General features: G+C 39.9%; 1 gene segment (V, D, J or C); it reads left to right on the top strand.

Annotated features, from left to right (window-relative positions):
- Positions 1-22,375, top strand: part of LOC110540899 (immunoglobulin lambda-1 light chain-like) — a 592,635-nt gene that overhangs the window by 9,972 nt on the left and 560,288 nt on the right.

Here is a 22,375-nt window from a genome sequence, read left to right as displayed (position 1 = left end):
TCCTGAACAGAACACCAACATCACAGGCTCTAAGATCAACAATCAGTAAATGGGACCTCATGAAACTGGAAAGCTTCTGCAAAGCAAAGAACAAAATGACAGCCACAGACTGGGAAAGGATCTTCACCAACCCCATATCTTACATAGGGCTAATATCCAGAATACATAAAGAACTTAAGAAGTTAAACAACAGCAAATAAACTAACCCAATTAAAAAATGGGGTACATGAATGGTACTTGGTTGGAGGATGAGTCTCAGGAAAGACCCCTGTGCTCAAATTTTTTGGTTCTGTTGCTCTCCTTGTGCACCTCCTTTCCTCTCCAGATCTAACTATTATTTCCCCCTGCACAGATGTAGCCCATAGCAGTTTCATGTAAAAGTGGGTTCCATAGTAATGGCAACAGTGATTGCTTCTGACATGAACTGATTGGCCTGCTCTTTGATCACCTCCTCCTTAGGGGGGAGCAGCCTTACCAGGCCACAGAGGAAGACAATGTAGCCACTCCTGATGAGACCTAACAGACTAGGATCAGAAAGAAGAAAAAGAAACCCTCCCTTACCAGTGGACTTGGGGAGAGGCATGCCTGGAGAAGGAGGAGAAAGGGATGGATTGGGAGGGGAGGAGGAAGGGAACTAGAGGGGGATACAAAGTAAATAAAGTATAATTAAAAATTAAAAAAAATGTAAAATAAAAAAATGGGGTACAGAGCTAAACAGAATTCTGAATAAAGGAACATCAAATGGCAGAGAAAGACTTAAAGAAATGCTCAACATCCTTAGTCATCAGGGAAATACAAATCAAAACAACCCTGATATTTCACTATATACCCTTCAGATTGGCTAAGGTAAAAAACGCAAGTGACTACACATGCCAGAGAGGACAAGGATTTGGAGAAAGAGGAACCCTACTCCATTGCTGGTGGGAATGTAAACTTTTACAACCACTTTGGAAATCAATCTGGCACTTTCTCAGTCAATTAGGAATAGTGTTACATCAAGATCCAGCTATATCACTCCTAAGGCATATATCCAAAAGATTATCAAGTATACAACAAGTATATTTGCTCAACCATGTTTGTAACAGCTTTATCTGTCATAGCCAGAAGATGGAAACAACACATATATACATCAACTGAGGAATAGACGAAGTAACTGTGATACCTATACACAATGGAATACTACTCAGCAATTAAAAATGAGGAAATCACGAAATTTGCAAGCAAATGTTGGGATCTAGAGATGATCATCCTGAGTAAGGTATCCCAGAAGGAGAAAGACACACATGGTATATGTTCACTCATAAGTGGATATCAGACATATAGTACAGGATAATCATACTAAGAACTGTACACCAAAGAAGCTAATCAAGAAAGAGGACCCTTGTAAAATGCTCAATCTTCATTTAGAAAAGCAAATGAGATGGATATCAGAAGAGGGAGAAAACAGGGAACAGGACAGGAACCTATTATAGAGGCCCTCTGAAAGACTCTACCCAGCAGGCTATCAAAACATATGCTGAGATTCATAGCCAAACTTTCCACAGAGTGCAGGAGATCTAACGAAAGAAGTGGGAGATAGAAAGACATGGAGGGAACAGGAGCTCCACAAGGAGAGCAACAGAACCAAATAATGTGGGCACAGGGATCTTTTCTGAGACTGACACTCCAAAGAAGGACCATGCATGGAGATAACTTAGAACCCCTGCACAGAAGTAGCCCATGGCAGCTCAGTTTCCAAGAGGGTTCCCCAATAATAGGAACAGGGACAATCTCTGACATGAACTCAGTAGCTGGATCTTTGATCACCTCCACCTCAGGGGGAGCAGCCTTACCAGTCCACAGAGGAAGACAAAGAAGCCAAAGAGACCTGATAGACTAGGGTAAGATGAAAGGGGAGGAGGACCTCCTTATCATTGGACTGGGGGAGGGTTATGGGAAAGGAAGAGGGAAGTAAGGTGGGAATGGGAAGGGTTGGGGGAGAGCACAATAGCTGGGATACAAGGTGAATAAACTGTAATTAATAAAAATAAAATAAAATAAAGTTAATGGCTATTTTAGAGAGGAATTAAGGAATCTATAATTGGAGAACTGAAATCCATTCCAGAAGATAGTTGAAGAAAATATTTGTAGTCCAGCAGGGGGCACTGTATGTTTTTCATAAATTGACCCAAAACTGACTACTGACTCACATTTAACTCCTGAAACAAGCTTACTGGCCAGAATTAGAGTTCCTAGCTCAGCAGTGTTTCTTCAAAGTTGCCCCAGCCTCTCTGGCAGTAGAGTTGTCCCCTGGGCTGAAAAGAAGCAATGCACTCCTCGTGATGGTAACAATAGAAGATTCGCACTGCACTAAATTGCTTTTTCCCAATACACTGTGAACACCAGAGTCCAAAAGCTTCTCTGATTGCTGGGAATTTCTGGATATTTTACACTATGACTTAGGTGCGCATCCCATTTCTTATCTGTCCTCATTTCTACCTATCTCTTTCAGGTTTCAGAGACATTAAAGAGGCCTATCTTTGGATTGGTCCTTCCCATGTCTTGATGTTTTTCAATCAGGTTATTTCATTTCAGAGACACCCCCCATGTGTGGTGGTGATGCTGGGGAATGACTCTTTCAAGCAGTTACTGAGTGTACATTTCCAACCTGGATATTAAAGTAGCCTGACCAAGCCTGTAAGCCTGGATTGATCCAACAATTTATGTGTGATCTCTCTGTCCTGTCACTTTTCTCCTTAAATATAATATTTCCCAAAGGTTCTAGGGCTACAAGACTGAGGACAATGTTGAAGGCTACTGCATTCTACACTGTAGTGGTGCTCAGCACTATGAGCTACAGATAGAGAAGGAAGACATAAACACATATTTTCCTGAGCCTCCTGTAAATACTGTCCTGTGATCGTAGGATCCCAGAACCAGGCACTGTTGTAATTCTGATGTTGACTCACCTGAGATAAGAAGGTGAAAGGAAGCATTTGCCTCCATTTGTGTTCTAGTTAGATTCACAAGGGAGAAGATATTTGTCAGCTATTATGATAGAAAGAAACAGAGCCCCAATATTTTATTTTGCTCTTAGATATATTTGTTTGTAAGAGTGGAGTCAACAGGTCTCGCAAAACAAAGTGTAGGGAAACTTAAGAGTTACCTCAAGATACCCAAAACCAAGTTTTCAGCATAACGGGGATTTAGTTGCCCTAGAGGGACAAAGGGCAGGGGTAAGGAACAAAGATAGGAGCAAAAGGAAGAGGGAGAAGGGGAAAGAAACAAGGGTGGAGGGGAACAGTTAAGCCAGTCTTTGGACAGATAAGATCAGACACGGTCCATAAGTAAGTGGCAGATTCTAAAGGGAAAAGGAAAAGCCTTGAGTTAGGATGAGGTGTTTAATTTTAATTGGGTATGTTTTAGTAAGAGGCTGCATTTGATTGCAGGACTTTAAGACTTTGATAGCTAAACTTTGGTATTCATCCTCAGGTAGAGGAAGTGGCCAAAGAAGAGACTAGACCTTGGCGTTTAGCTGGAGGCATGTAATCTAATGGTTTTTAACAAGGCAGAGGGAAGGGCAGAGAAGGGCAAGGGATCCCAGAGCCATGCTTGCCATGATCACTGCCCAGAGTCCCTACCATAAGTATTCTCAGTGATATGCTTTAGGCCTGGAAAACTAAGTTTCCATTCTATTTAATGACTATTTTTTTATTAGCATTCGATTGAAGGGAAAATCATTGCATAGTTTTTAAATGCTATGAAATTAAATACACACACACACACATATGAATATGGAACCTCATAAGTTAGAACTGTTGCAGATCTCTTCACTCAAATGAGCTCTTGCTGAGGTATGGTGAGTCTCCTCCAAGATCCTTCTTTTCTCTTAAAGAAAGCAAAATAAAGCAGAAAGACATCACCAACAATAAACAAAATCAAAATGGACAAACCAAAAAAGAAAACCAATCAGACAAAATATATAAAAACAAAACAAAAAGTACACACACACACACACATACACACACACACACCATGGAGTCTGTTTTGTGTTGGTCAACTACTCCTTGGTATTGGATTTTACCTTTTCCAGAAGTTATCTATATTTTGTCTACTTCTCACTGTTGGATATTTTATCTGCTTTAACCTGTATAGGTCTTGTGCTTGCTGTCACGGTCTCTTTTGAGTCCACATGTGAATTAATTCTGTTTTGTCTGAAAGGTGCTTTCATTGGAGTCATCTAACTCTACTGATCCATTTAATCTTTCCACCTCCTTTTCTGCATATTTCTTGAGCCAGGAGAAGAGAAATTTGACAAAGAAAATCTACATATAATATTTTTTTAAACAGGAATAATTTAAAGCATACCTAAGCAAACCACAGCTGCTGTCTTTTTTGTTATTTCTCAGTCTTGCCAGTGATAACTTCTATATTCTTTATACAAAAAAGATATTTGTCAGATACTTTGGTATGAAATAAAACAACTCTCAGATATAGTTGTTTGTAAGAATAGAGTCAACAGGTCTCCCAAAACAAAGTGTTGGGAAACTTAGAGTTAGCTCAAGATACCCAAAACCAAATTCTCTGCACAAAGGAGATTTAGTTGCCCTAGAGGGACAATGAGCAAGGGTAAGGGACAAAGATAGAAGCAAAAGAAAGAGGGAGAAGGGGAAGGAAATGATGAAGACGGGGAAGACTTAAGCCAGCCTATGGATAGACAAGAGACAGACCTGATCCATAGACAAATGGCAGATTGTAAAGGAAAAAAGGGAAAACCTTGTGTTAGCCTGAGGGGTATAATTTTAATTGGGGATGTTAATTAGTTGAGTTAAAGTCATGTGAACACAGACTTCATAGATATAATGCTGGCCAAAGGAGTTCCTATAGGTGCCACTAAAGAACGTCAGCTGAGAATACAAATATCTATTTCCTTTGACTGCTCAGGATTCAAGAGGCCAAGCAGCTGGGGCCAGTAAGGTCCCTTGGGCAGCCTTAGGGAGGAAGTGACACCCAGACTTAACATGGTACACTCACCCAAGAAACTATTCACTTAGCCAATAAAAATTTGCATAAAGGGCCCTACCACTTCTTTGAGAAGTATTGAAGGATAAGAGAGATCTGCACCATGTCTGTCTCAGCAGAGCTCAGTGGTGTCTGCACCATGGCCTGGACTACTCTTCTCTTCCTCTCCTTCCTTCATTTTACAGGTCAGAAGAGAATTTCTGCACTCTGATCCCCAGTTCAGGGAAGTCATGTGACAGCAAGATATATTCACTCTTCTCTAATCCCAGGATGTAACAATGTTTTCTATTTTCAGGGTCTTTCTCCCAACTTGTGATGACTCAGTTACCCTCTGCCTCTGCTTCCCTTGGTGCCTCAACCAAGCTCACCTGCACTTTGAGTAGTGAGCACAGCACCTACACCATTGGCTGGTACCAGCAGCAGCCAGACAAGGCTCCTAAGTATTTGATGGATGTTAAGAAAGATGGAAGCCACAAAAAGGGGGATGGGATCCCTGATCGCTTTACTGGATCCAGCTCTGGAGCTGACCGCTACTTGAGCATCTCCAACATCCAGCCAGAGGATGAGGCTGCCTACATCTGTGGTGCAGGTCATACCATTAATGGACAATATGATTAAACACAGTGAGCCAGATAAATGAGGAAGCAGGACAAGAACTATTTGTGCTGTCTTGATATAAGTGCTGGCCTATGCTTGTGAAAAGAACCATGTGAAGTTCTTAGCTATCAGAATCATTGAAGGTTTTCTCTTTATTACTCAAAAGCATATGTCATAAATCTAGCAGTTTCTCCTGAACTCCTGAGGAAACAGAGGGATAAGGCAGGAATTTTATAAGTTGTGTTGCTCTGTAACATTGATGACTAAGTAAAGTCAAATCTGGTGTGTATGCAGCTGAAGGGATAAGATTATTCTTCTTTTAAGTGGTCTACTGCTCTCACTGAATTTCAGTGGAATGTCTACTTTCAGTAAGATAGCTTTCTTGCTTTCTTGTCCTATGTCCTAAATAATTCTGGCAATTTTCCAATCAGCACAGTACAAGAAAATTTAAGGAGACAGTGTGGAAGTAGCCTACTAGAGCTAGGGAAATGGAAAATAAAAATATTTGCAAGGGCTGGGCATCATGCTTAAATTCACATGACTTTCTCCATGTCTTTTCTTCAACTCCCTCTTTACTGAATAAGGTTTCCAAGAAACTTTGAAGAAAGGACAAAGTGTCCACCATATGCTTTATTCTCTGCCAAAATGCTTGTGTGTGATCTTGTTATTTTCCTTGAGTTCCTTCGTTTTTTCCACACCCAGGTCATCTTTAAATCTTACCTTACTTTTTAAAATAACCAATCAATTTTAAAAATAAACATGTGTAGAAGAAAAGAAAAGGAGAACTCCTATGAAGGATCCTGCCTCACCAAGATCAGTACTCAATTATTTTGAGTTCAACAAGACAGCCAACAATATTAAATTTCTTTTCCTGGAGAAGCATCTGAGACTGTTATGCCCAGTTTTGAGACCCCCCAAAGACCACCAGGGATTAACTCTGCTGCAAATTTATGGGGGTTTATTGCCTACATTCTTGAGCATGGGCTGAAAATTTCCTGTGGAAGCAAGAGAGTAATGCAACACCACTGTCTAGGTAAACAAGGTTTTTAAAGGGAAGAAAAAAAAAAACAACGCAAGCAGGGAGTTAAATGCCTTGGCATTACATTATTGCATAAGTGAACTTGACTCTTTAAATGATTGATTTACTTTAGGTGCCAAGACTACAATCCGTTCTGGCCTAGCCACATGAGCTGGATTCCTAGCAACTATACTCCAGTGGGCAGGATAAGAATGCAATAAGGCTGTTTTCTCCCACTCCCACTCTCAGGTGACTGGACATATCTGCACCTGGCTAGCCTTCTTCAGGCTTGTGCTTTAAACTTTAAGCCAATACGCCCCACCCCAGAAAAAAAAAAAAAACAAATTTCAATTCTTTGGTCTCTCTTTCCCTCCTTCCCATGATCATTTGAAGACCCAATTTTGGATCTTCTAGATATTTCCCCTGGAGTCATATCTGTAAGATTTACCTTTCCATAATGGAATCTGAGTACCATTACTGTATCATTCCAAAGCATTTCTTCATGAAAGCCATCAAGCAATTTAAAATACAAGGCCCAAAATAAAAATTACCAGGATTATAAAACATCCTCCGAAATCTTTTCTCTGTAGTGTCTCTCCAGGCTTTTTGCCATTTTTGCTAAGGATTTACTATTCATTCATGACTGGTTTACATGAAAACATTTCTCTCTAAGGGCTGCACATAGTTCATCCTGTTGTAAAAACAGTAGATCTAAGCCCCTTCTGTTTTGCAACACTTTCTAGCAGGGAATCAACATTCCTTTCTAAATGGGTGATTGAATTCTCAAGGCACTGAATATCTTTATCAATATCTGCCTTTTAGCTATTATAATTCTGGCTTTGTACATCCATTGTTGAAATACCAGTCCCTACTCCAGCTAATCAGGTCTGCAAGATAATAACTAATGTCAGGGAACCCCCTTTTACCTAGCATTTCATCCTGTTAGTTGGGATTATGGACCAAAGATCTCTTCTTCTGAAACTGCCTCAGTATGACAGTAGGACTATTGGTATCGGGGCTAGGAAGGCTGAAAATACCAGCCAAAGGCTGGGCAATGGGTTTGTCCATCCTTAGAAGTATCTGGTTAGTTGATCCACCAAAAGAGGCAGGGAGCAATCATGTCAGCTTCCAGCATGTCCAGATTTCAGCTTGCAGTCCATAGCTGATCCCTGAATAGAGTCAACCAGGTGAAAATCTGCTGAGACAAATTCAGACTGGAGACAAAAGTTAAAATTTGTTTAGTAATTAGGGAAAATGAGTAAACCCAAGACCAAGGAAAAAACTCATCTGTGTTCTGTTTGAGCTATGCCAGATCCAGGTCTCATGACTTTTTTATTTCCTGAAACTCACATGAATTTTTAGTTTACAAAAGGAAATAGATTTTAAAAAAACTCAGAAAAGTAACATATCAGAAAATCTAATAAAAACAACATTCTGAGAGTAACAGGTAAAACTGCATCCTGAATGAATGAGAATCAGTTCTTCTTAGCTGTTTGTTTTGTAACCTTTATAATTAATTTAAGTGTGTCCACGGTCTGAAACTCTAACATTTTACCTGTGGGCACAGCTGTTAGTAATCAGCCAACAACAGAGCATGGCCACTTCCTGTACACTTGGCATCTACTTTTCTCCCCCATCTCCATGTCATACTGTAAAGTTAGGCAGAAATACATTAATAGCTTTAGTGCTAAACCTTGGGTGATTGGACTTTCTTTAACAAAACAACTAGAAGGAATAGGTTTAAGAGTCCTAAATCCTGTGTCAAAGTCTACCTCAGAAATGGCAGACATTAAGAATGCCATAGTAAAAGCTATGGCTTTTGGGTCAGATATACACATTGGACAATATTCTTAGCATGATGAGATGCACCTTTAAGTCTATCTTAGAAGACAACCAAAGGAAATAAAAATCTCAAGCTTGTGACTGGATAATAAGCAGTCAGTGCTCCAACAAATTATCAGAACTCTATTGATCAATGTCAAAACTCTGGACTTCTGAAATCTTATAAAAACATAAGTAAAACAAAAGCAAAGAGGAGGGAGAAATCTGAAATATCTCCCATTTTCAGTATGCCTTAAATTACTTTCATATATCATTACAACCCACATTCACATACCTTAAAAGTCCTAATTTTAAAATGGACAGATTTAAAATATTTGCTACCTGCTGCAGTGCTTTAGAGACTTATTTTCTTTGTACCTTTCTCTTCTTATAAGTCCATTCCCCAGTGAAACCTGCTGTTCCTGTAAGGATGCTTCATGATGAGTTGATTTTGCAGGTTTAGACTCATTATTCTAAACACATCCACCTTCCTCCATGAAGTACAAGTGTGATGAAGAAACAAAGTACAAGTCACTTTTCCATCATTAATCTACTCACTTTTCGTTCTTGAAATTATTTTGTTTCTTTCTCCTTTTTCATTCCTTTCCACTGGCCTGCATATTGCAACATTGCTCCACACTGTGAGTAGGGCAGTTCTGGTGAAACATGATTTTTATTGCTGATGTCTTTCTAGGACCTTGCCAGCATATGTGTATGACTCTGAAAAAGCAAAGGCAGCTGAAGAATAATGTTTCTAGCCTTTGCTTTTATTAAATATGATTAGTAACTTGTGTAAACTCAGGTTTCACCTGACAGCTTATAATGAGCCTGGAAATCATCCTGAGTGAGTCATCCCAGAAGCAGAAAGACACACATGGTATATTCTCACTTATAAATGGATACTAGACTTATAAAACAGGATAAACATAGTAAAATCTGTACACCAAAGAAGATAAACAAGAAGGAGGACCCATTTTAAGATGGGTCTTTCTAAGACCTCACTTAGAAAGACAAAGGGGAAGGACATTAGAAGATGGAGAAAACAAGAAACAGGACAGGAGCCTACCACAAAGGGCCTCTGAAAGACTCTACCTATCAGTGTACCAAAGCAGATGCTGAGACTCATACCCAAACTTTGGGCAGAGTGTAGGGAATCATATGAAAAAGAGGTAGTTAGTTAGACCTGGAGAGGACAGGAGCTCCACAAAGAGAGCAACAAAAGTAAAATATCTGGGCTCAGGGGTATTTTCTGAGACTGATACTCCAACCAAGGTACATTCATGGATATAACCTAAAACCCCTGCTCAGATGTAGCCAATGGCAGCTCAGTTTCCATGTGGGTTTCCCAGTAAGGGAAACAGGGACTGTCTCTGACATGAACTCAGTTGCTAGCTCTTTGACCCCAACCCCTTTGAGGGAGGAGCAGCTTTGCCAGGACATAGAGGAGGACATTGTAGCCAGTCCTGATTAGACATGATAAGCTAGGGTAGGATGGAAGGGGAGGTGGACTTCCCCTATTGGTGGACGTGGAGAGGGGCATAGGAGGAGATAAGGGAGGGAGGATGAGATTGGGAAGGAATGAGGGAGGGGGCTACAGGTGGGATGCAAAGCAAATAAAACCCCCTACTACAGCTTCATAACTGTATTCTTACCATGTGGCTATATCTCCCTAGTCTCAGAGTGCCTGCTCTCTGTTATTGTAGACAAAATCATAAAATCTATTCTCTGATGCTACAAAGTGTTTTATTTCAATACATTTTATGAGAATGATGCGATTACAAGCTTCAGTTAACTATATCACAAAATGTAGAATCAATCAACTGAGAAGAAAGTCTCAATTTGAAGTGTCTCTACTTTGGGGTGGCCTGTTAATGTTCTTAGTTAAATGATGTGGGTGGTATCATGGTTTAAGCAGACTGTCCTGATCTGTATAAACCTGAAGTCAAGCTGAGTGTAAACAAGCATGCCAACAAATGAGCATGTATGTGTTCCTTTCTCTTGGTGCTTGATGGTGCGTGTGATGTGACCAGATGCCGAAAGCTCCCTTTGCTGTGACTTCCTTGCAATAATGGTCTATAATTTGGAATTGTGAGTAGAAGCATGCTTTTTCTTTCCCAAGTTGCTTTATGTCCTGGAATTTTATTACTGCAAAAGAATGAAACAAGGATAGATTGTTCATAAAAGCCATTTAAAATATCATGTCAGCCTTCAGTGCCAGGAACTTTTCCACAGGTGCTGGGACAACATGACTTCTGCAGCAGTTCTGTGTACTGTTGTCAGGAATTTGCTCCATGTGCCCAGCCATTATGGCCTCACATTTAACACATTGGACCCTGGATTGCCCTGAAAATGCCTTCCTGTGTTACCTTGGATCCTAATTTATTAGAAGCCTAGGTTGCATTGCCTCCTGCACCAAGTAAGGCAACCTGGTTACAGATGCTCAAACCCACCAACACCTACCAGGAACAGTACTCCCCACAACAAAATTCTCTAGTCTCCTGCACCAAATCCATCTCTACCTCCTAGAAAATGTTATCAGGATCCTAGATCACATGGCTTCAAAGGAAACCAATGCTACCCCTGTGTAACCTGCATATGGCACGAGAAACTCTCCATATCAGCCCCACAATGGATCATGGCATGTTATTTTCTTTTGAACATTGCAATTGGTTCCTTTTGCTGAAAGAAGATAGTTGACTTAAATAAGGAAAGGGACTCAAAACCCATCAAAGTGGCACCGAAGGACAATTATCTGAAGAAGGTCCAAAAAATAATTCAAAAGAATATGTAGTTGTGGTAAAACAACTCACAGAAGAACATGAATATAAATTCCAAAAGAACAAAAAATAGCTGCATGATAAAAGGATTTTAATACGAAATATAGAACTATAATTCCCTAAAGAAATATAATTACTTAAACAAATATAAACTGAAATCATGGTGCAGAAATAACATTTAGGCCAAACAGAAACCTTACTTGGAAATCCTTTTTACGTGAGTGGTTCACATAATAAATAGACTACCAAGGGAATGAATATATGGAGGAGAGATTAAATTAGTCAGTAAAGAACAATCATGAATGATAATTATGTATTGAACTTTGGAGAGTTCTGGCACATCAGGAAAATCTCCATACTTCAGATGATAACACAGAAGTAGAAAAAATCCATAAAAGTCATAGTGTATATTTTTAATAAAATTATAAAAAAAAATTTCCAAGAGCAGTGATGAGATGCTCATCCAAATAGAAGAAGCACGTGAATAAAAACTTTAGTCTGTCAGTTCACATCAAAAGTGGCTGTATTGTCCTCTACTATGGCCTGGTAATTTTTCCTGTGCTGCAAATCTGTCTAAACAATTGTCGAGCTATATTTTAGGTAATTGGACTGGAGAATTCGATACTATGATGGAGCAGCTGAGAGTGTCCATTGTCACAGTAAATTCTACCGGAGTGGACGCAGGACTAGCCACAGGATTATCAACATGGATTGCTGCAGCCATGAATCATCTGAAGGAATGGGCGGGCATGGGAGTGTTAGCAGGCCTTCTGGTGTTGGTCTCCTTGGTTTGCCTGTGGTATATATGCAAGATTAGAGTCTCACAACAGTGTGATGCAGCCATGATCATTCAGGCCTTTACAGCCATTGAAGCAGGACATTCTCCCCAAGCATGGTTGGATACCATAAAAAGCTAAAATGATACGCTCAGGATGCGAGGCTAAGCACTGCACTCAGGGTCAGCCTCTTTGGACCCAGAGAAGAGCATGTCTGATTGCATGCGGGTTGATGCCCCAGGTCCTGCCTCTGAGAAAAAGGTATCGGACGGGTCTGATGCTCTTTGGGTGGATGACACCTAAATGAACATCAGTACAAAGTCCCAATTTATTTCTAATATCAGAGATCAGACCTCTACTCTTGCCTGATGCGTCTAAAACAAAAAGGGGGAACTGTAGAGAGCTGCGGAATGCTATGCCTTAAAGATGGAGCTGGTTTCCGCCTTCCACCTTCCCGATGGTGAGTGCTCTCTGTCACGAACAACTCCACATTTGGCTAAAGCCGAGGATCTGGCTTGCTTCCATGTATGTGGACCTATCTGCATTGCCCCCATGGCACGCCTGGGTTGGCTACCCAGAGGCTATTTAAGCTGTGGGCTGGCTTTCCCCAGGGTCCGAGGATTGTTCAATGTTCCTGAATAAACTGCATAAAAAAAAAAAAAAACCTTTAAAAAAAAAAGAAGCACATGAAACACAAAATAGATAGAACGAGATTAGAAACTCACTATGACACATTGGGGGGAACAGAGAAAGCCCTGTGAAGAGTAGGGATAGTGTGTGATACATATTTGAAATAAACATGGCCGTTTTAAGACTCTGAAATGAGTTAGTACAGCATAAATTGGCAAAGCCATTACTTATATGGGCCATCCTCAAGAGGGATGTCAAAGGTTTAGAGTCCAAGTATGAGTCTTTACAGTTTGTGGAAATACATAAAACCTATAAATTCTTCCTTATGAATGTCTACACCCCAAGATGATCTTCTGAGCCCAGCAAAGCATCCAAATGTTGTACCTAATAAATATACTTAAGATCAGCATGTTAGTGTTGGGAAACTCTGCTTGATTCCAGAACTATTGTATACGTGTCTCTGTGTTGTTCATTTTTCCTTATTACCCTGTCATACCTAGCTATGTTTCCAAAACCCAAGTCACACAGGTTGCAGCAACTTATTAAGCTAAAATACCAAAGCAAAAAAAAAAAGAAAGACTACTAATATTAGTAAGTGAAAAAGACCAAGGAATGGATAAAGCAAGCAAACAAGATTAACACATGATTATTTGACCAAAACTTTTAAAACCTAAAGGACCTGCAGAGATGTAATCCAGTTCCTAAAAGATGAGAACTGTTAATCCATGTTATTGTATCCAGCAAAACTTCATTTCAAAATTAGAGGGATAAGTGAACGCCTTGTATAATCAAGACAGATTAAAAGGGTTTATGACCACTAAGACAGTTCTGCTTCAGTCTGACTGGAAGCATGAGCACTCTTGAGGTCACAGTATGTTATCCACAGTTACAGGAAACAAACAAAGCTGGAACAGATAATCAAAGGAGGTCTAAGGAAAATGATAATGTAAGCAAAGTGCAAAGAATTAATATGCATCTGTCAATAACTCTATTAATAGCTTCAATTTCCCAATAAATGATACAGACTAGCAGAGTAGATTAGAAAAGAGGATAAATCTTTTTGCAAGGTCCAAGAAATAAATCTCATCACTGATAGATACCACCTTAGAATAAGAGAAAGGAAAACTTATTACAAACAAATGGAACGAATAAAAAAATAGAGGAAGAAGTGTGCATCATTGTTCCTATGTGTGACAAAGTAGTATTGCTCAGAGGAAATGGTACCACCAAATGAATCATGGCTCAAGAGGATATTACAGTTCTAAACCTTAACAGCAAATGCATTCTACTCAATTTTTGAATGAAATACTCCTTCACATAAGTCCACATGCTAGTCCCAACACATTCGTACCGGTAGCTCACTCTCACCAATAGAGCTACAGTCTCCTGATACATAAACCACACAAAGACCCTACAAAAAAGAGAAAATCAGACTTATCCCTCTTATGAACATTGATGCAAAAATACTCAATAAAATACTGGCAAACTGAATCCAAGAATACATAAAAGATATCATCCACCATTACCAAGCAGGCTTCATCCCAGGCATGCAAGGGTGGTTCCATATATGGAAATCCATCAATGTAATCCACCACATAAACAAACTGAAGGAGAAAAACCACATGATATTCTCCTTAGATGCTGAAAAAGCATTTGAAAAAGTCCAACATCCATTCATGTTTAAAGTATTGGACAGATCAGAGATACAAGGCACATACTGAAACAAAGTAAAGACAATATACAGCCAGCCTATAGCTAATATCAAACTAAATGGAGAGAAACTTAAAACAATCCCACTGAAATCAGGGACAAGGCAAGGCTAACCACCTTATCCATATCTTTTCAATATTATACTTGGAGTCCTAGCTAGAGCAATAAGACAACTAAAGGAGATCAAGGGGATACAAATTGCAAAGGAAGAAGTCAAAGTATCACTATTCACAGATGATATGATAGTATACAAGAGCGACCCCAAAAATTCAATGAAAGAACTAAAGCAGATAAATCACTTCAGCAAAGTGGCTGGATTCAAAATTAACTCAAAAAAATCAAGACCCCTCCTGTATACCAAAGACAAAAGGGCTGAGAAAGAAATTAGGGAAACAACATTCTTCACAATAGCCACTAAAAACATAAAGTACCTTGGTGTGACACTAACCAAGCAAGTGAAAGACATGTTTGAGAAAAACTTCAAGTCTCTGAAGAAAGAAATTGAAGAAGATATAAGAAGATAGAAAGGTCTCCCATGCTCATGGATCTGTAGGATTAACATAGTGAAAATGACCATTTTGCCAAAAGCAATCTAAAGAGTCAATGCAATTCCCATCAAGATATCAACTCAGAGACGACAAGATGGTGGCGCCAGGAGAACACTGCATCTGAGGAGCAGGACAACATTTCCCGTGCAGTTACCAAGAGGCTGAACTCTGGGCCCTAAAACAACAGCAATCGTGTTTCCTAGGTGAGAGGAAACCCCCACGGCATGGGACTTAGTGGGGTCCACTCTCAGGTCCCCCAGCCAGAACCCAGAAGAGATCCCTGGTCACGCAGGCACTAGGTCCCCAGACAAGAGCCACACGTCTGAGTGTCCTGATCACCTTTCCAGGCTGACCGGTGGTCACAAAAAACACCAGAGACTGGGAGTCCCTGTTGTGAGAGAACTCCATAGGGAAGGAAGGAAATGATACTGACTTGGATCACCCAGTCTTTCCCTGGAAAAAGTCTCACAGACTGGCAGGTAGGAGCCACCATCACTGAACTGGGCTCTACCCGCAGACCCAGACAGTCACTATCTGGCACAGACTGAGCTGTGCACCCCAGGGCAAAAAAGAGACTAGGAGTCCTTGTCACAAGAGAATTCCACAGGGAAGGAAGGAAACGGTACTGACTTAAATCACCCAGTCTTTCCCTGGAAAAAGGTCTCACAGACCAGCGGGTATGAGCTTCCATCACTGAACTGGAATCCAGCCACAGGCACAGACAGCTGCTGCATGCCAGGTCTCCAGCTGTGTGCCTCAGGGCAACAGAGACTGGGAGTCACTGTCAGGAGAAATTCTCACAGGGAACGAAGCAAAGGGGATGGACTTAGGCCACACAGTATATCCCTGGAATAGGTCCCTCGCAGTCCTGCCCAACCCAGGGACCTTCTTTGCACCAGATAGCCTGCTGTTACCAGGAGAGCAGTACTCACCCGCCACAGATTACCACTTGGGTACTGGGATATAGGGCCCAACCTCAGACCTACAAAAGCCCAGAATCCCCAAGATCAACACCAAGATACTGGTCCAAGGGGCAACCAGTTATCCCTAACAAAACTGACCAAATCACAAGAAACACAGGTTACAGCAGCAGATCACTAAATCTACAGCAAGAAACCCAGAAGCAGGGCAGCTGTCTTCAGGACTTCCCTGAAAGAAAGGAGAACCCTCTCGACTGACAAGGACCAGAGTTACCACTCAGGTCTCTATCCCTGAGTTAAGCAGGGGCAACTCCTGAAAAACACCAGCCATCCAGTCACTATACCCAAAAATCTGAGAAGCCTTCCTTCAGGAAAGCCATCTTCCTGGCAAGGGGATTCTCTCTACCACAAGATCCCCAGGAACCAACAGAAACTAACTCCAAACACCTAAGATAGCCCAATGGGTAGAGGCCAGTGTAAAAGCTCAACCAACAAAAGAAAGAGCAATATGGCATCTCTAGAACCCAGTTATCCAGGGGCAAATAGCCCTAGACATACCAGCATAATTGAAATTCAAGAAGATGACCTAACAACTATGCTCATGAAGAGGATAACAGAGGAAACAATTAAAATAGGAAAAGACCTAGAGGAAGATAAACTCAAACAGATTATGGCCATCCATAAAGAAATAGAAGAAGTTGCAGCCAAACAGTTTGTGGCCTTTTGAGAAGAAATGCTTAAATCACTGAATGAAATAAAAGAAACAGAGGATTGTTCAAACAAACAGCTGAAAGAGTTGATGGAAAAACAGGAAAATACAGCCAGACAGGTGAAGGAAACCAACAAAATGGCTTAATATCTGAAGATATAATTGGAAAAATTAAAGAAAACACAAATGGAGGAAATTGTGGAGAGAAAGAACTTAGGGAAGAAAACAGGAACTACAGAGGTTAGCATAACCAATAGACTAAAGAGATGGAAGAAAAAAATCTCAGGTGTGGAAGATACAATGGAAGAAATTGAAGTATCTGTCAAAGAAAATGTTAAATCTAAAATATTCCTGACACAGACCGTCCAAGAAATTCAAGACAACATAAAAAGACAAAACCTAAGAATAATAGGAATAGAGGAAAAAGAAGATTCCCTGCTTCAAGGCCAGGAAAATATTTTCAACAATATCATTGAAGAAAATTTCCCCAACTTAAAGGAGAGGCCAATAAGAATACAGAGGCCTACAGAACACCCAATAAATTAGACCAGAAAAGAAAATCCTCCCGCCACATAATAATCAAAATAGTAAGTATACATAACAAAGAAAAAAATACTAAAAGCTGCAAGGAAAAAAGGCCAAGTAACATATAACAGCAAACCCAAGAGAATCACACCTGACTTTTCAACAGAGACTATGAAAGCCAGAAGGGCCTGGACAGATACCATGCAGACCGTAAGAGAACACAGATGTCAGCCCAGACTATTATACACGGCAAAACTCTTCAGTCTTCATAAATGGAGAAAACAAGATTCAATGACAAAAACAAATTTCAACAATACCTACACACAAATCTAGCGTTACAGAAGACACTTGAAGGGAAAATACAACCCAAGAAAACTAGCTGCTTTCAAGAAAACATAGGAAATAATTAACCTCACTAAAGTAAAACAAAAAGGAACCAAGCACACAACATTAAGACCGCAGCCAATATCAAAATCAAAGGATCTAACAGCCACTGGTCATTAATCTCTCTCATCATCAATGGTCACAACTGTCCAATAAAAAGACACAGACTGACAGAATGCATGCATAAACAAAACCCAGCAATCTGTTGCATACAAGAAACACACCTAAGTCACAAAGATAGACATTACCTGAGGGTAAAGGGTTGGAAGATGGCTTTCCAAGCAAATGACCCAAAAAGCAAGCAGGAGTAGCCATTCTAATATCTGATAAAATAGACTTTCAACCAAAATTAATCAAAAAAGATGGGGAAGGACACTTCATACTCATCAAGGGAAAATTCCACCAAGAAGACATCACAATCCTGAACATCTATGTCCAAAATACAAGAGCACCCACATTTGTAAAAGAAACACTGATAAAACTTAAACCACATATACAACCCCACACATTAATAGTGGGAGACTTCAACACCCCACTCTCAACAAAGGACAGGTCAACAAAACAGAAATTAAACAAAGAAACAATGTCTCTGATCGAGGTCATGAATCAAATGGACCTACCAGACATTTACAGAACCTTACACCCAAAGAAAAAGAATTTACCTTCTTCCCAGCACCTCATGGAACCTTCTCCAAAACAGACCAAATGGTTGGTCACAAAGCAAGCCTCAATAGATAGAAGTAGATTGAAATAATGCCTTGTATCCTGTCTGATCACCATGGAATAAAGTTGTACCTCAACAACAGCAGAAATAGCAAAAAGTCTACACACACATGGAGACTGAACAACTTCCTACTACATGAGAGCTGGGTCAGGGAAGTAATAAAGAAAGAAATTAAAGTCTTCCTAGAACTCAATGAAAATGAAGACACAACATACCCAAACTTGTGGGACGCAATGAAGGCAGTGCTAAGAGGAATGTTCATAGCACTAAGTGGCTTCAAGAAGAAATTCCAGACAGCACATTCAAGCAACTTAATGGCTCATTTAAAAACCCTAGAAAAATAAGAAGCAGACACACCAAAGAGGAGTAGATGGCTGGAAATAATCGAACTCAGGGCTGAAATCAATCTATTAGAAACAAATAAAACAATTCAAAGAATCAATGAAACCAAGAGCTGATTTTATTTGAGAAAATCAACAAGATAGACAAACCCTTAGCCAAGCTAACTAAAAGGCACAGAGACACCATCCAAATAAACAAAATCAGAAATGAAAAGGGGGACATAACTAAAGACACTGAGGAAATCCAAACAATCATTAGGACTTCCTTCAAATGTGTATATGCCACAAAATTTGAAAATCTAAATGAAATGGACAATTTTCATGATTGATTCAACTTACTAAAGCTGAATCAGGACTAGGTAAATCAATGAAATAGTCCTATATCCCCTAAGGAAATAGAAGCGGTTATCGAAAGTCTCCCATCTAAAAAAAAAAAAAAAAAAGCCCAGGACCAGATGGTTTCAGGGCAGAATTCTACCAGACCTTCAAAGAAGAGCTAACTCCAATTCTCTTCAAACTATTCCACAACATAGAAACAGAAGGAACATTACCAAACTCATACTATGAAGCTATAGTCACCTTGGTACCTAAACCTCACAAAGACCTAAAAATAAAGAGAATTTCAGGCCAATCTCCCTTATGAACATTGATGCAAAATTAATCGACAAAATACTTGCAAACCAAATACAAGAACACATCAAAAATATCATCTATTATGACCAAGTAGGCTTCATCCCAGTCATGCAGGGGTGGTTCAATAAATGGAAATCCATCAATGTGATCCACTAAATTAACAACTGAAAGAAAAAAAAAACACATAATAATCTCTCTAGATGCTGAAAAAGCATTTGACAAAATCCAACATCCATTCACGTTTAAAGTATTGGAGAGATCAGGGATAAAAGGCACATATCTAAATGTAGTAAAGGCGATATACAGAAAACCTAAAGCTAACATCAAACTGAATGGAGAGAAACTTAGATCAATCCCACTGAAATCAGGGACAAGACAAGGCTGCCCACTCTGCCCATATCTCTTCAACATAGTTCTGGAAGTCCTTGCTAGAGCAATAAGACAGTTGAAGATCAAAGGGATACAAATTGGAAAGGAAGAAGTCAAATTATCACTATTTGCAGATGATATGATAGTATATGTGAGTGACCCCAAAAACTCTACCAAGGAACTCCTACAGCTGATAAACACCTTCAGCAAAGTGGCTGGATACAATATTTTTTTTTCAATGCAGTTTATTCAGGAACCTTGAACAATCCTTGGACCCTGGGGAAAGCCAGCCCACAGCTTAAATAGCCTCTGGGTAGCCAACCCAGGCCTGCCACGTGGGCAATATTAACTAAAAAAAATCAGTAGCCCTCCTGTATACAAAAGATAAAAGGGCTGAGAAAGAAATTAGGGAAACAACACCCTTCACAATAGCCACAAATGACATAAAGTACCTTGGTGTAACTCAAACCAAAAAAGTCAAAGATTTGCATGAAAAAAATTTCAAGTCTCTGAAGAAAGAATTAGAAGATATTAGAAGATGGAAAGATCTCCCATGTTCATGGCTTGGCAGGATTAACATAGTAAAAAATGGCAATTTTACCAAAAGCAAGCTACAGATTCAATACAATTCCTATCAAATTCCCAACACAATTCTTCACAGACCTGGAAAAATAAATTCTCAACTTCATATGGAATAACAAGAAACACAGAAATGCTAAAACAATCCTCTACCAGATCTTCTAGAGGTATCTCCATCCCTGATCTTAAGCTGGACTACAGGTAACAGTACTAAAAACTGCATGGTACTAGCATAGAAACAGAATGTTGGATCAATGGAACTGAACAGAGGACCCAGAAATAAACCCACACACTTATGGACACTTGATCTTTGACAAAGATGCCAAAACCATACAATGGAGAAAAGATAGCATCTTCCCCAAATGGTGCTGCTCTAACTGGGTGTCTACATGTAGAAAAATGCAAATAGATCATACTTATCACTCTGCACAAAGCTAAAGTCCAAGGGGATCAAAGACCACAACATAAAACCAGACACATTAAACTGATTAGAAAAAAAAGTGGGGAATACCTTTGAACTCATTGGCACAGGAGACAACTTCCTGAACAGAAGAACACCAACAGCACAAGAGCGACAATCAATAAATGGGACCTCATGAAACTAAAAAGCTTCTGAAAAAGTAAAGGACACTGTTGTCAGAACAAAACGACAGTCTATACACTGTGAAAGGATCTTCACCAACCCTATATCTGACAAAGGGCTAATGTCCAGAATATATAAAGAACTAAATACCTTAAAAAGCAACAAATCAAGCAATCCAATTAATAAATGGGGTACGGTGCTAGACAGAGAATTCTCTACAGAGGAATATAGAACATCAGAGAAACACTTAAAGAAATGCTCAACATCCATAACCATCAGGTAGAAGCAAATCAAAATGACCCTGAGATTTCACCTTACATCCATCAGAATGGCTAAGATCAAAAACTCAAGTGACAACACATGGTGGAGAGGTTGTGGAGAAAGGGGGACCCTCCTCCTCTGCTGGTGGGAATGTAAGCTTGTACATGCACTTTGGAAATCAATCTGGTGCTTTCTCAGACAATTAGGAATAGTGCTTCCTCAAGATCCAGCTATACCACTCTTAGGCATATATCCTAAAGAGGCTCAAGTACAAAACAAGGACATTTGTTCAAACATGTTTGTAGCAGCTTTAGTCATAATAGCCAGAAGCTGGAAACAACCCAGATGTCCCTCAAGTGAGAAATGGATACAAATCTGTGACTCATTTACACAATGCAATAATACTAAGCAATTAAAAATAAGGAAATCATGAAATCTGCAGGCAAATGATGAGATCTAGAAAAGATAATTCTGAGTGGGGTATCCCAGAAACAGAAACACACATAGTGTATACTCACTTATAAGTGGATACTAGAGCTATAAGACATAAGATAAACATATTAAAATCTGTACACCAAAGAAGCTATAAGATAAACATATTAAAATCTGTACACCTAAGAAGCTAAACAAGAAGGAGGTCCAAGGGTAAGACAATCAATCCTCACTTCAAAAGACAAATGAGATGGACATTGGAAGAAAGAGAAAACAAGAAACAGGACAGGATCCTACCACAGAGGGCCTCTGAAAGTTTCTACCTAGCAGTGTATTAAAGCAGATGCTGAGACTCATAACCAAACCTTGGGCAGAGTACAGGGAATCATATGAAAGAAGGGGGAATTGGTAAGACCTGGAGAGTACAGGAGCCCCCCCCCAAAAAAACACCCAAATATATCTGGGCACAGGGTTCTTTGCTGAGACTGATACTCCAACCAAGTACCATGCATGGATATAACCTAGATCTCCTGCTCAGACATAGCCCATGGCAGCTCGGCATCCAAGTGGGTTCTACTAGTAAGGGAACAGGAACTGTCCCTGACATGAACTCAGAGGCTGGTTCTTTGACACACACCCCCACCCCTAGGGAGGAGCAGCCTTGCTAGGCCACAGAGGAGGACATTGCAGCTAGTCCTGATGAGATTGATAAACTAGGGTCAGATGGAAGGGGAGGAGGACCTCCCCTATCAGTGAACATAGAGAGGGGCAGGGAGGAGATGAGGGAGGGAGGGTGGGATTGGGAGGGAATGTAGGAGGGAGCTACAGCTTGGATGCAAAGCAAATAAACTGTAATTAATATAAAATATAAAAAAACAGGAACTTTGGGGTTAAATAGCATCGCAAATCAAATGAAACCAATAGATATTTATGTATCTACACAACATTTACTATGAAACTAAAGAAATAGCAGTCTTATCATAAGCTCGTGGGATTTTTCTCCAAAAGTGATAATTTGTTATATTGGCTGAAATCAA

This window comes from Meriones unguiculatus, chromosome 17, assembly GCF_030254825.1.
Source record: "Meriones unguiculatus strain TT.TT164.6M chromosome 17, Bangor_MerUng_6.1, whole genome shotgun sequence".
Classification (NCBI taxonomy): Eukaryota; Metazoa; Chordata; class Mammalia; order Rodentia; family Muridae; genus Meriones; species Meriones unguiculatus.
This window is presented reverse-complemented; position numbering and strand designations above follow the sequence as displayed.